Below are 6,019 nucleotides of genomic sequence, written 5' to 3' on the forward strand. Positions count from 1 at the left end.
CCACTTAATATTGAAATTGAGCATTTAATATGTTCCTTGAATTTCCAGAGCTGCTAGTTAGTGACTTAAAGACTTAGTGTTTCCGGTTTAAATGACCATGTTGAACTTTCAGATATGCCTGTGTCTGTCTGAACAATTCAGAAACTCTAACCCCCTTATTGCCTTTTTATTTATTAACAAGATCTGCTGCTGCAGTGAAATATGAAGCTGATACAACCAAAGGACGGACAAGACAGCAAATATCCCCGAGACGCAAAAACAATCCTTGGAAAGAAAAGCGGGAGGGCAGATAAAGTATTCCTCCTGCTAGATTTCTGCCTGTAAGAAACATCAAACTGAGATCTACTATTGCACTTTTAACTTTGTGGCTCTGTGAGGATGACTGGAGTCATGTTGATTGCTCACACCGAAGAGCTTTGATCGGTGTTTATCCTTGTGGGTGTGTAAAGAGGGACGCGCATGACCACGTGTGACCCATCAGATGCTCCCCAGCCACTGCAGTTGCCGGTGGAGCCTGCAATGTATTGATGGCTCCTCTGCGTGTGCATTGCAGCCATGTGTTTACTCTACAAATTCCATTTAGCAGTGTGTTTTAGTCCATTGTGTTACATGGGAACTCATCAAGGAGCATACACTGTCAACAAATGAATCCACCTCTGTCGCTGGTCTTCCTCTCCGTCCGTCTCACTCTGACACTAAGACCTCCTGGCTTAATCTGGCCTAAGCTGGTGAGACGCAGTAAAGCACAGAGGAATCAGGATTGCATCCAGTGGGAACATTGTCCTAATCCCCTTCTGCCCTCTCCTTTGTAAACACTCTTCACTCCGTCAGGGTCACTGGTGCTTTTTTTTTTCTTCCTTTCCCCCTCCTCCGTCTCCGTCACAATGTGCTCGAGAGGAGACGCCGGGAAAACATAAGAGGAAGAGGAGCGAGGACTGCGTGGATTTTCTTATGATCTCAGAGAGACTCGAGCCTCACGTGGCGAGTGAGGCCCCATGGCAGGAGCATGCCACGCGTTAGGGCGGTGAGGCAGTGGGAGATCAGGCCCACGTCTGCTCTGCGGGGGATCAGGCGCGCAAGGGCCTTGATGTGGCGGCCGATACGGGCGCTGGCCCGGGCCTGCCGGAACCGGGCGGGCTACCCGGTGAACTACAATGACCCGATCCAGGAGGAGCAGGAGATGGTGTGCCTTGAGGTATGAGCATTGTTGTAGTTTTATTTTCTCCACTGAGCACTACTGTTCTGAAGATTGTTAGTTATCATAAACAAACAAACAAACAAACAAACAAAAAAACACAGTGATAACTTTTATAATGGATCAAATACAGTCAGAGGTCACCAACCAGTCAGATTAAACACACTAGTGACAGGGCAGTGTTGCTTGTTTGTTGTTGCCCTGACAAGAGGTCATAAATGACAAAATAACTGACTTATAAAGAGCCTTTAATTTAAACCTCAGAGAGGCTATATATCTTTCAAATTATATTTGTTTTAATCATTAATCGCACGCAGTAAAATTCAGCATCCCTCACTCTGTTGTTTGTTGTTGCTGCCGGCTGTCTGAGTGACAGCCGCTCTTTTTGCTTCTTGCCAAACCTCTATTTAGGGGAGCACTTCCTGTCTGAAGGAGGCTTAACAAGATTAAAAGAAGAAGATGGTGTGTCTTGAAATAGTGTGATACTACTGTAGTTATCAGAAATCTAAACTAAGTCATGCAGCCAATGTCTGGGACGTTCAAAACACATGACAACCACTACAGACATCCTGACACTATATGAATATATATGTTTACATTGAGAAACAACTAAGTGAGATGCGAGTACATTCAGTCAGTTTCTAAAAACAGTGTGAACATGTGATTTGGCTTTGAGTTTGGCAGCAGAATCATTCTTAGTAAGTGGATAAAAAAAGATTTCCGATATTCCTCCATAGTAAGGGGAACTATGTTACTATTCAGAGAGGGGAAGGGATTTTGAGGGAGCCATGAGGACACAGGAGCTGACAGAGGACAGAGGAGTCAGGTCAGGTCATTAATATATACATTGCACAAAGGTGTTGCTTGGCAAAGAGCAGAATAGGTGTCCTGATGAATTACAGTCAAAGTGTTTTACTTAAACCATCGACATGACTGAACTTTGACCTCCACATTAACTGAGTACTCCACTGACTCATCACAGTTCCATAACATTGGTGGACTCAAGTTGTTTGGTCCAAGTGTCAAGCAAGAGCCAAGTCATTTCTTTAGTCCAAGGTTGAGGCGATCCGGTATTTAAAAAGAGGAAAGGAAAGGTGTTAACACCCGTTCAAAAAGTATGGCTGTCAAGTGAATTGGTATTATAATTAGTTATATTCAGTGAAATACATGTCATCAAACAAACAAAAACTTTATCAAAGCTCATTTATTCTTCATTTTGTCTCAATCCCCCCATTAAAAAAATCCCTCCCCGTCACTGTTAAACAGTGAAACACTGACAGCCAGACTAAACTAAACTAAACCAAACTGAAAACATAAAATGAGCTCAGACAAGTCCTTTGGTCGACACGTCTCAAGTCAAGTCAGGTCAAGTCGTGAGCCTTTAACTTCCAGCTCCACTTTGAGTCTCAAGTCAAGTCATCAAAAACAGTGACTCCGGTCCACACCTCTGACTCATTATAGAGAGACTAAATGTCAAATAAAGGAACAAAGTCAATGCTTAATCTTCCAAATCTGATGCCTACATTACCCACAATGCACATGCATTACACACAAGAAAGATTCTGCTGTGTTATGCTATAGTGGAGATGAGTTGACAATGTCACACCCAGACTTTCTTCATTTAAAACGTGTAGTTTTCAGCAGCAACTGACACTGACAGAGACTATACACTAATAAAACAACCATTAGTATCAAATTAAATATGACGCTTAAAGGGAGTGGAGCCACTTTTCATGTTATTATTTATACCCGCGTTCATCTTGTCAGCTTGTGAAAATGATCTTGTCTATTACAGCGTCCTCGACCTCACCCATCCCCGATCCATCCTTATTTTAGAATAAACCGCACCTGAGTTTATACTGACGGTCACATTGTGTTGACACATGTACGTTCATCATCTTTCACACTGATCATCAGTCACATTAAGTTTTCATCAGTACTAAATGTACCAACATAGGCCTGCTAGACCTTCAACATCCCATATATTGTGTCATACCATAAATATATATACATCCATAGATATGTAGTTATCTGCAATGTGATTTCATGACCTTTATGACATGGTTCAAAGATTATTTGTTGTCATAGAGACCAGACACAGTAACTCAAATGATAACTGACATGTTCTGATACAGACCGTGCCTACTAACCCTAATTTCGTCGTCCTTGTCAGTAGAGCAAAGAGACTTTGGGTCCACTCAGTGACTGTTGCTGGTCTCAAGAGCTCCTGCGTGTTTTAAGAAGAGAAATGTATTGTCAGTGTGTGCAGGTAATTTGAATTGCACACAGAGATCTGATATGAAACGATCATATTCTGACCAGTTTATATTCTGAGTCCCGTTTCTTGTGTCCCTGAAGCAGCTTTGTGGGGGGACTTTCTCACAGTTAAATAAAGCAGACTGTATTGGGGGTGGTTGAAATGTAATATCAGCCAGACTCGAATTATTTGCTCGGACTGGAGCAAACAAAGCACTCACAGCAAAACAGAGACGCTTTGAAATAGCTTTTCTCCCTCCAGTCAACAGGATGCTGAGCTCCTGATATCTGATTTTCTGTATCCCCTCAGCCTCGTCTAGCGCTCTGTGAATCCTTTGCAGTGTGTCGGCACATTCGCATACTTGCATTCAAGCATGTGCAAAATTCTGTTGTTTTGTTATGTAGCTAGTTGGGGATGCTGGGGACATGTCCCCCGCCACCACTATCTTAAATGACCATGTTCAACTTGCACAGTTTGTTAGAAATGTTCTGAAAAACAGCTTTCATCCAGTCAAGGCAATCAACAAATAGAGCTGGCATGCCCTGGTGCTTTCTACAGCGCATCTAATACTGGCATTGTTCAATTAACGTGGCCTTGAAGCTGTGTTGCAAAAGGACGACTGTACTTGTTTGGTCAACATTATTGTGCGTATTTTCATAAAGTCAGCACTCCAGAAGAATGATGCATTATTTCTTATCCAGTCTAAACTCACACTATTCCTCACATTACTTTGCCTAAAACTGCATATGTTGAAAATCTTTGAACAAATATGTCCCTTCATCGAAACCCGAATGTCCCTGACTAGGGCTATCGCGATATTCCAGAACACATGTTTATAAAACATGCAGTTATACCCTGTTAAAAAAAAAAAAAAAACCCTCTTGAATCCTTCCCGTTTCTATCAATTCTTTCTCTGTCATTGTGGGTGTCGGTAATGCTCCTTAATCCACCAACACTGGATGTCACCCGTCAGAAAAAGGATAAAAGAAGGAGACGCGGTGACGAGCTGTCGCATGTCACGTCGAATCAGGGGACGATGATGGACGACTTGCGAGACACACGGGTACATTGTGTTGGAATATGGTTGTGTTTTACAGTTGTGCTCAATTCCTCGATGTGTAGCCGGAGTAAATACAAATCTGAGAAGATATCTTCCTCTCAACATATAGTTTAGCTCACACATATCTAAAGTGTTATATACTACATATGTCAAAAATATTTATATCCTTTTATATGTAATGTTAATTATATGTTTCTCTTGATTTTTAACGTCATTCCAATATTAAGATTATGAATATACTATAAACTATACCCTGTTTAGCTCAGACTTATGACTGTGCCACCCTGATAAAAGTAGCACTTTTGAATCACTGAATCAGGGCCACAGATCAGTGATGGTGTTTTTCAACTTCTGTAAATCCATTATATATTTGTCCAAAGATGCTGGCTGTCCTTTATTCCTTGGATGCAAATTGAATTCCCATGCTGACGGGACAATAAAGAAACAGATGTAACATCAAATCCTGAGTAATGATGACACTCAAGACAAAGGGTTCAGATAGAAGTCACAGCGAGATCCCTACAAATTTCTCTCTTCCTGCAAGACTTTTTAAATAATAACATAATCCTTCACTGATCCCCCAGAGGGGAGATTTGAGTGTTACAGCACCACAAGGATGGAACACGTAATTAAACATGTATGAATTAAAAAGAGATTAAAACAGAAGCTGTTGAAGAGAAGTTAGACAGACAGTGCGGAATCACAGGCAGAACTGGTACTATCGCAATTAAGTTTCACTTAAACTAATAGTGAACAATGTTGTCTCAAGCAAAAAATGACATAGTGGAGTGATGGATGGAGTTATGTTTGCCTTTTATTAACAGGTGATTTGAACCATCTGTTGCGCAGAGAGCTGTAGCCTGGATGTGCTGTTAAAGAAGAAAAAGCAAAAACAAGGACAGATGACTGTGTGATTTGTTACAGGGATTAAGACGCTGATTGGGGTTTAATTAAATGGAGCCTGACATTTACAGTAGAAAGAGCACCTCGATCAACACACCTGGAGGAAACGGAGAGAAATTGGTGAGAGCAGCGATAATGTCAGCAGGAAATCAGCTGTCGGAGAAATGAAAATGATCTGCGTTGAATCGGCTGACGACTCATCTTCACCTTCAGATGCCAGGCATCATCCCTTGAGGTGCTAAGTCGGTCACTCACTTCCCCTCTAGTTTCTGTCTGCAGTGATTTAATCTAATAACACCAAGGCTTCAGAATGCTTCGAATCCTCTTGATTGCATATTGCCAAGACCTGATTCATCCCATCAACCCAACTCTGGTGTCGCGCTCCCCGGTGTGACCTTGTGTGTTCGGACTGACCTCCTCCACTTGGCATTGTGCCCTTGGGAGGGTGGGGGGATGGTGGGGGTGGGGGGGGGGGGGGGGGGGGTGGGGTAAAAAAAGAAAAAAGAAAAGAAAAAAAAAGGCAGCATGCTCGTCGAATCACAAGAGCATAAGGTATCGCTCGCTGCTTTGCGTGTGCGTGTATCAATCTCACATGGCTATTTGT

This window comes from Acanthopagrus latus, chromosome 21, assembly GCF_904848185.1.
Source record: "Acanthopagrus latus isolate v.2019 chromosome 21, fAcaLat1.1, whole genome shotgun sequence".
Classification (NCBI taxonomy): Eukaryota; Metazoa; Chordata; class Actinopteri; order Spariformes; family Sparidae; genus Acanthopagrus; species Acanthopagrus latus.